This window comes from Platichthys flesus, chromosome 19 (assembly GCF_949316205.1).
Source record: "Platichthys flesus chromosome 19, fPlaFle2.1, whole genome shotgun sequence".
In the NCBI taxonomy this organism is placed as follows: domain Eukaryota; kingdom Metazoa; phylum Chordata; class Actinopteri; order Pleuronectiformes; family Pleuronectidae; genus Platichthys; species Platichthys flesus.
This window is the reverse complement of record NC_084963.1, coordinates 1,557,935-1,565,693: the sequence shown is the minus strand read 5'-3', so window position 1 is coordinate 1,565,693 and position 7,759 is coordinate 1,557,935.

The following is a 7,759-nucleotide window of genomic DNA, read 5'->3' as shown; positions in this document are numbered from 1 at the left end:
ACCGATGTTATTATTACAGATATTAATGGTTCAAAATAAGTTGCTTTGATCAGAACGTGCAGGAAAACAACGACAGTGTCTGCTTCTCATTAACCTTTAACTTGTTTAGGTTAACATGTGCATTCCTTTGTGTAGGTCAGAACAGACGTGCATAAACACACACACACAGACACACACACACACACACACACACACACACACACACACACACACACACAGACACACACACAGTACTGCTGAGAGGCAGAAAAGACTGGTTGTACTACTAATGGTTTCAATAATGTGTGTTTGTACCAACTGGTTTGTGTATGTGATGGAGAGAGAGAGAGAGAGAGAGAGAGAGAGAGAGAGAGAGAGAGAGAGAGAGAGAGAGAGAGAGAGAGAGAGCACAAAGCACTTTGCAGAGATTGCAGGCAGCTGCTGGGAAAATACCTTTTCACACACACACACACACACACACACACACACACACACACACACACACACACACACAGAGACACTCACACACACACACACACACACACCAGGGCCTTTGAACATCCAGATGTGGCTGTGAGCAGGTTGTGAGCATCAGTGCACCAAACACAGGGTGAACGAGGGTCTGAAGCTAAGTCAGTTAATGAAATACATTTCCTCAACCTGCTGCAGCCTGGGGGGGGGGGGGGGGGGGGGCAGACACACACACACACACACACAGTTGCCTTGAAGCACTTCTTAAATTGATCTTGATTCAACTTTGTTTGTCTGTCAGGTCTAACGACACCGTTCTGCCTCCGTCAGCAGAGCGGGAGGACGGGGGGGTGGTTAGCTTCGGTGCTAGCCTCGTAGCTAACCCCCCCCCCCCCCTAGCCACACGGTCTTTGTTTCTGGTTTCACTCGTTAATTAGCTGATGCAAACAGACAGAGGCTCAAACAGACTGTATTGGTTTGAGCCTCCAGTTGGTCCAGCTCCATCTTGGGGGGGGGGGGGTGGAGCCTGATTGAGAGCTCGAGGACACCGCACCCCCCACCTACACCTTTCACCTGCACCCATTGGACAGTACTAGCTGTCAATCACAGCTCCAGTGCCGTTTTGGAGACCGGAGACAAACAGAGGGACAGTGACGTCAGGACCATGAAGACCATGAAGAAGCTAACTGGTTCCTAAAAGGTTTTCAGGTTGAACCAACTCCAAACCAGTTTGAGAACCAGCAGCAGGTTCACTAGTGGTAGAAAGGTGTATGACGGATAGTTTACATGTGCTCTGATGATGGTCCTCACCCGTCTCTCGCCCGTCTCTCACCCGTCTCCCTCCATCTCCTCTCAGCACTGGTGGTGAACCAGACCACAGCAGCTGCAGAGCCTTTTGATCCCTCACTCCACTTTATTAGAGCTCTCATATGGACTTCACATCTCACACAGACACACACACACACACACACTCACACAGAGAGATGGTCTGTAGCCTGTAATTTGTCTGTGGTTTAATGAAGCTCCGTACGACAGACTGACTCAGCAGAGAGCGGAGCTGTGAGGTGGACACGAGCTTTACGGGATCATGTCATTAAAGTGCAGCTCTTCATTATGTTCCCACAGACTGACGCTGTCACATTCTTCAACCACATTGTTCTTTAAAGACTCTTTGGTGCAGTCGAGCTACAAATATCACTCCACAGAACCACATGAATCCACTGGGACACGACATGTTCTACACCAGGATGCTGTAGATATGTATTAAAGAAAGGAATACTTTTCTAATAAAGCTGTTGACTCGTGTAAAGGAAGATGAGATCATGTTTCTGATGCAGGGCCTGTCAGCCACCTGACAGAGGTCCATAAGGTCAGTGAAGCTTTACGGGACGGACTTAGTTTTATGAGAGAGTTCGCCTCAACGAACAACAACAGAGAGAACACGCATCCCACTGAACAGCGACCATATGGGGACAACAGTGTGTGTCTGTGTGTTTGTGTGTGTGTGTGGCACAAGTAGGGTTCTTGTTGTCGTGAATCTGAAGCAACAAAATGCTTTGAAAATAATAAAAATGGAGAAATTACGAGGACGATGATGAAGCTGTGCTGTACACAGAAGCTCAGAGGTGTTTTGTCATGTCATGCATTTGGGTTTGTTAGCCCTGGTATGTGTGTTTGTTACGCTGACGTTGTGTGTGTGTGTGTGTGTGTCTCAGTAGAGTTGGTGTCAGGTGCAGCGCAGGTGGGCGACAGGGGGAAGGGATGAAAGGTCTACAGAATAAACACACCTGATCTCACTGGACACGTAACGGCTGCGTTCAGGTTTGGATGTTTCAGTTTGTAGAACTCAAAGCTGCAGAGCTGCTAGCGCCCCCTAGAGGCCGCCTCTGTTTAGAGAACAGAATAGAACCAAAAGCCTTTACTGTCGTTGTGTTGCACAAAATACAACAACATTACAAGTGCTGCTTGTCTTTGATGCATAAAAGTTAAAAAGATCACATCACATTATATCACACAGTTAAAATGACCTGATATAGATAAAGAGAAATAAATATAAAGTGCCATAGTCAGCAGTTTGTTATTGCACAGGTCATAATAATTACTACAAGTTATCGCAGTGTGAAATAAAATATAATGATAAATGTTGAGGACACACAGAATATTCGTCCACGTTAATAAGTACGAGGTAGTTTGTGTACATGCAGAGGTTGAACCCCAGAATAAATTCATCTTTACATTCTGCAAGTTTTACAGTAAATCGTTCACACTCAGAGCAGTTGTGGAGTTTGTGAGTTAATAAAATGTGACCTGTGTGTGTGTCTGTGCGTGTGTGTGTGTGTGTCTGTGCGTGTGTGTGTTTAGTTCTCCTACAAGGACAAACAGTGCCCCCTGGGGATGAGTCTCCTTCTCGTCTCCTCTCCGGTTTTCCCCCATTTTGCATCGTCCCTCTTCCTCATGTCCCTTCTTGTCCCTTCACTTTCTCTCCTCACTCCATCTCTCCTGTCCTCTTTTCTTGAACCCAGCCTCTCTCTCCTTTCCCCACTCACCGACAGAAAGAGAGGAGAGAGTGACACACCGAGGGTCGAGTGAGGAAGAGAGACATCATCTCACTCCTCCTTATTTCTTCCACTTCCGCAATTTTCCACCTCATTCTTACAGCCGTCCTCTGACCTTCTGCTGCTGCCCCTGTGTGTGTGTGTGTGTGTGTGTGTGTGTGTGTGTGTGTTTGTGTGTGTCTGTTTGTGGGTATGCATGTTAGTGCACTAATTTAGGGGTTCAGCAAATTTCCTTAAAATTGACATTGTTTCTACTGTAACACTGAAATCACATGCTGCTTAGATTCCATTGTTTACAGCTGCAACAATAAATCTGTGAGTGATGATGCAAAATGTACGAAACCTCAAATTACTGCTCATCCCAAAAGACAGTGTTTATTATGAAAATCTGTAGTTTTCAACCTTTGTTTCTTTCACAAACTTGCATTTGAATATATTTCAGTGGATTGAATATTAAAACAATTTAATAAAACACATAAATATCAGTGTGACTCCAGGAGAAGGAGGGAACACTGATGGAGTCACTGAGTGAAGGAGAAGAGACGATGGAAAAGGTTCTGGACAAAGAGGTAGAGAGCGACTGATGGAGGGAGGTGAGCTGCTAAAGAGGAGAAAGAGGAGGCACAGGGAGGAGGAGGAGGAGCATCTGCCCCCCCACCACCACATTCCACACAACCCCAACTCAACCCCCCCGCCCCTTCCCCTCATGCCCTTAAATAAATTCCACTGGCGTCTTGTAAATTTTTATTTTTGTGGCGCTGCCGCTGCTGCTTTTTTGGCTGCAGGCCCCATCTGTCGGCCAGCTGCTAGATGTTTGGGAGGAGGACGTGTGTGTGTGTGTGTGTGTGTGTGTGTGTGTGTGTGTGTGTGTGTGTGTGTGTGTGTGTGTGTGTGTAGGGTTAAAGGGAGAAAAGACTTACACACTAATGCAGGGAGGGATTAAATAGTACTGGATGGGAATTTTTGCAGGTTTATGAATATGCATAACAGGCGAGCGAGGTTTAGATGGTGGGAAAGGAGGAGAGGAGAGAGAGAGGGGAGGGGGGGAATGAAGGATGATATACTAGGTAAGGAGAGAGAGTAAAACAAGAGGAGGAGAGAGGGAAGGAAAGGAAGAGAGAAAAATGGGCAGAATTTCCGAGGAGAGAAAAGGGAGGGAAGAAAAGGGTGAGAGAAGAGAGGCAGAGAGAGGGAGAGACGAGGAAGAGGAGGAAGAGAAAAATATGGTAATGGTAAAACAGGAGAAGATGGAAGGAGTGAGAGGGAAATACATTTCAAGATACAGATAAACAAAAGAAGGGGTAGAGGGATGAGTGAGAAGAAGTGAGAGGAGGTGAAGGAGGGATAAAGAAAGGACAGAAATCTAATGGAGCAGATTGAGGAAGAAGAGAGGAAGGAAACAAAGGAGAAATGCAGAAGGATAGAGAGAGACAGAAAAGGAAAGAGGAGGAGGAAGTAAGAAAGGCAGCGGGTAGAGGAGGATAAGGGATGGATGGATGGATGGATGGATGGATGGATGGATGGAGGGGGGGGCCTTCGGGCGAGGCGTCAGGGGGAAAGAGAAACAGATGGTTTGTGAACCTTTCATAAAACGTTGGGAAAGATAAAAAAATTCACCAAAAAAACATTAATCAAGCGCGCCCTGGAAACGGCTGCTGTTTCTGTTGCTGTGCAGTTTTGGGGAGGTGTGTTCGTTTTTTGTTTTTTTGTGTGTTTCTTCCGAGAGGACGCACACAGACACGTTTGTCCTCGTTCACACAAACACACGGAAACACACATTCAGATGAAAAGAAGGTTTTACCTGAAATGAAGAAGAACAGAACAAGCTATCCCGACCTTTTCTGGATTCCCCAATTTCCCATAATGCAACTTGTTAGTGACTCCCCCCTTTTGGTGAACTCTTTCAAAAGCCAGGCCCCCAGTTTGTATCGCAGGTTGTCGTCAAATGAAACTTGTGAGTTGTGTTAACGACGAGAAACATCGCCGCGAGGGTCATTTTATTTTCATCAACCAGTGGAGTCGCCCCCTGCTGGTTGTCACATGTACAACACACAAGCAGATTTAGTCACGTTATTTCTTGCTACCTCGTCTTTTTGGGTCCATCTATTTGAAATCTATATCTATAGTTAACGTCACTTTACATAAACGTATTTAGTTATTTTGCGTCTTTGCCTTTTTGTGTCGTAAAACTGAAACTTTCCTTAACAAACGTAGAAGTACGACTAATACTCAGAAATAACCTAAATTACAATCTCAATAATAAATCCTTGTATCTGCACACCAACCTACAGTGTGTGAACAGGAGCCTGTGTGTTTGTGTGTTTGTTATTTTGTGGTTCAGGTTGGTCACTGTTGTGTGACCTACTTTGAACGGACATCCTAAAACACAACATCCTCTTTCTCTCTCACTGGGTTGATAAATCCGTGTGGGTGATTCTTTTTTTATTTTTGTATTTGTTGTTATGTGTTGCTCTGTTGTTGCTTTAGATGAACAGTGGACGTGGTGCGTGTGTGTTTGTGAGTGTGTGTGTGTTTGTGGGTGCTTGGTCCTATTTACAGGATAAAAGCCTTCAGTGACCCAATAAGGGAAACAGAAATCAGAGCGTTTTATTGTGAAACAGCTCGGCTGCTTTTATCTTCAGACCACCCCCCCCCCCCCCAGCCCTACACAATTTCCTTAAACTACTCACAAACGTTTTATCTGATACGTACGACGCAGAATGTGGTTCATGCTGAAACAGCGTTTGAGTCCCAGTGAAGATATGACCTTTAATACAGGATCAGCTGTTTTTCATCGTTTCTGTTTGCCCCATAAACTATAACTGTTAACGACATGGCCTGGAGCCCCCCCTGGTGGCTGGCTGCAGTACAGTTCACACGCCCTCACCTCCTCCATGTTAGCAGATTAGACATGGATCAAAGTAAAACAAAAAAAATCAAAGTGAGTGATTGACAGCCGAGGCGTATGGGCAGGAATGAAATTCACACTTTCCAAAAATCGTCTTGAATATGTCCACTTCCTAAAAGGTCCCAACTTCCCATGAGATGTCCTCACTTGTAAAATATACTTTTAAAATGTCCTCACTTCTTTGCAGTTTAAGAACCAATCACCTGTGTTTTCCTTTTTTTTAAAGAAACCCTGTCCTCTGATCTTGGCGTGAGAAAGAACCACATGTGTCTCAGGATTTGAGCATTAGGACAAATGATTCTTGACCCCCCCCCCCCCCCCCCCCCAGCCTGTGGCTCCTGCAGGTCAAGGTGTGAACTGCGTGTTGGATTCAGGAGGAGTTCTACTAGAGGCTCTCTCGGGCGTTGGCACCGTCACACAGCCGGTTCTGTGGCTGCAGCAGGATTTCACCTCATGTGGTTCAGCGGCTCTTTGTGAAGCCTGAGGCGGCGTCTCTCCACACGGCACCGGCTCCCACCGACAGACGGCTTTTTAAAATGTTCCTGCTTTTTAAAACATATTTTGTTTGAACGTTTGGACTTTCAGCCTCGCTTTTTAATTAGTGATTTCCTACGAGAAGAGCTTAAATGAATCATTAGTCAGAAAAATCCATCTGCATTGCCAGTTTGTTACTAAAATAAAACCCGGGGGGGGGGGGGGGGTGTGCACCAACCTGGCATTACCTGTACAGTCATTTCATTCTACCTTCCTCCCCCGTTCCCTGCCTCTCCTTCACTTAACGCAGCTCCCCCGACTGAGCGGGAGAGGGGCCCTAATTGGTGGAATATTAGAAACTATTATTCCTAATTAAACATCACAGACACTCTGTCAGAGCCGGACTGGCAGAGACACTCACGACTGAACCTCTGGCATCGGCACAAAGTCTATTAGCAGAGACGGACGAGGGACTCTTCAAACTGGCAGGAGGACGAAGAGACGCAACCAAACTCTGCCAGGGTTTCACTAACAGGTGTGACGGTGTGTGTGTGAGTGTGTGTGTGTGTCTGTGTGTGTGTGTGTGTGTGTGTGTGTGTGTGTGTACATCCTTCTTCTCTCCTTACTTTGATGAGCAGCCTGTACAATTTATAATCTACATTCAAATGCAATAATCATTGAATGTATATTTTATTCATATTATATAATATATTCATTTATTAACAATAACTTAAATGTGGAGGTTGTTTACAGCTGTTTTCAGATTTTTCAACAGGTGAACATCTGTCCGACCACAAACGGGTGGCGGGTCACTCCTCCATGTTAGCCAGTGGGACATGGACCAAACTAAAGACCAGTATAGTTCTTATCATGTTTCTGATCAGGTTTTAATTTGTAATTTGACTTTGTAAATTAAGCTGCGTTAAGTCGTCCGTTTCAAACGATGTAACCACCACTGCCCATATTCTCCTGTGTGACCTTTACTTCGGCAAAGTTGTTAAGTGATATGTCCACCAGAGGGCAGCACCGAGTCGAGAGATTCTGACAACAACTTACTAACACGAAAAGTTCAAAAAAGGAAGTTGTTGTGACGCACTGTGACTGTCACTCTGGTCACGTGACTCCGCAGCCACGGGTCTTTGGGGACACACAAAAGGACATATGTGGGACGTGGGTGTCCCAGCCTGGAGGACGCTGGGTAATAACCGAGCTGATGCTGCTCCGGTGTCGGTGATTTCAAACCGTCCCTCTGCTGCAGTGTCTCCACGTCGCTCGGTCCCAGCGTGGCCCCTGGTTGATGATCTCAGGTTTGAGTTTATTGGTGCTTTACAGCCTCAGACCTGCTGTCACACACATTAAACACAGACACACA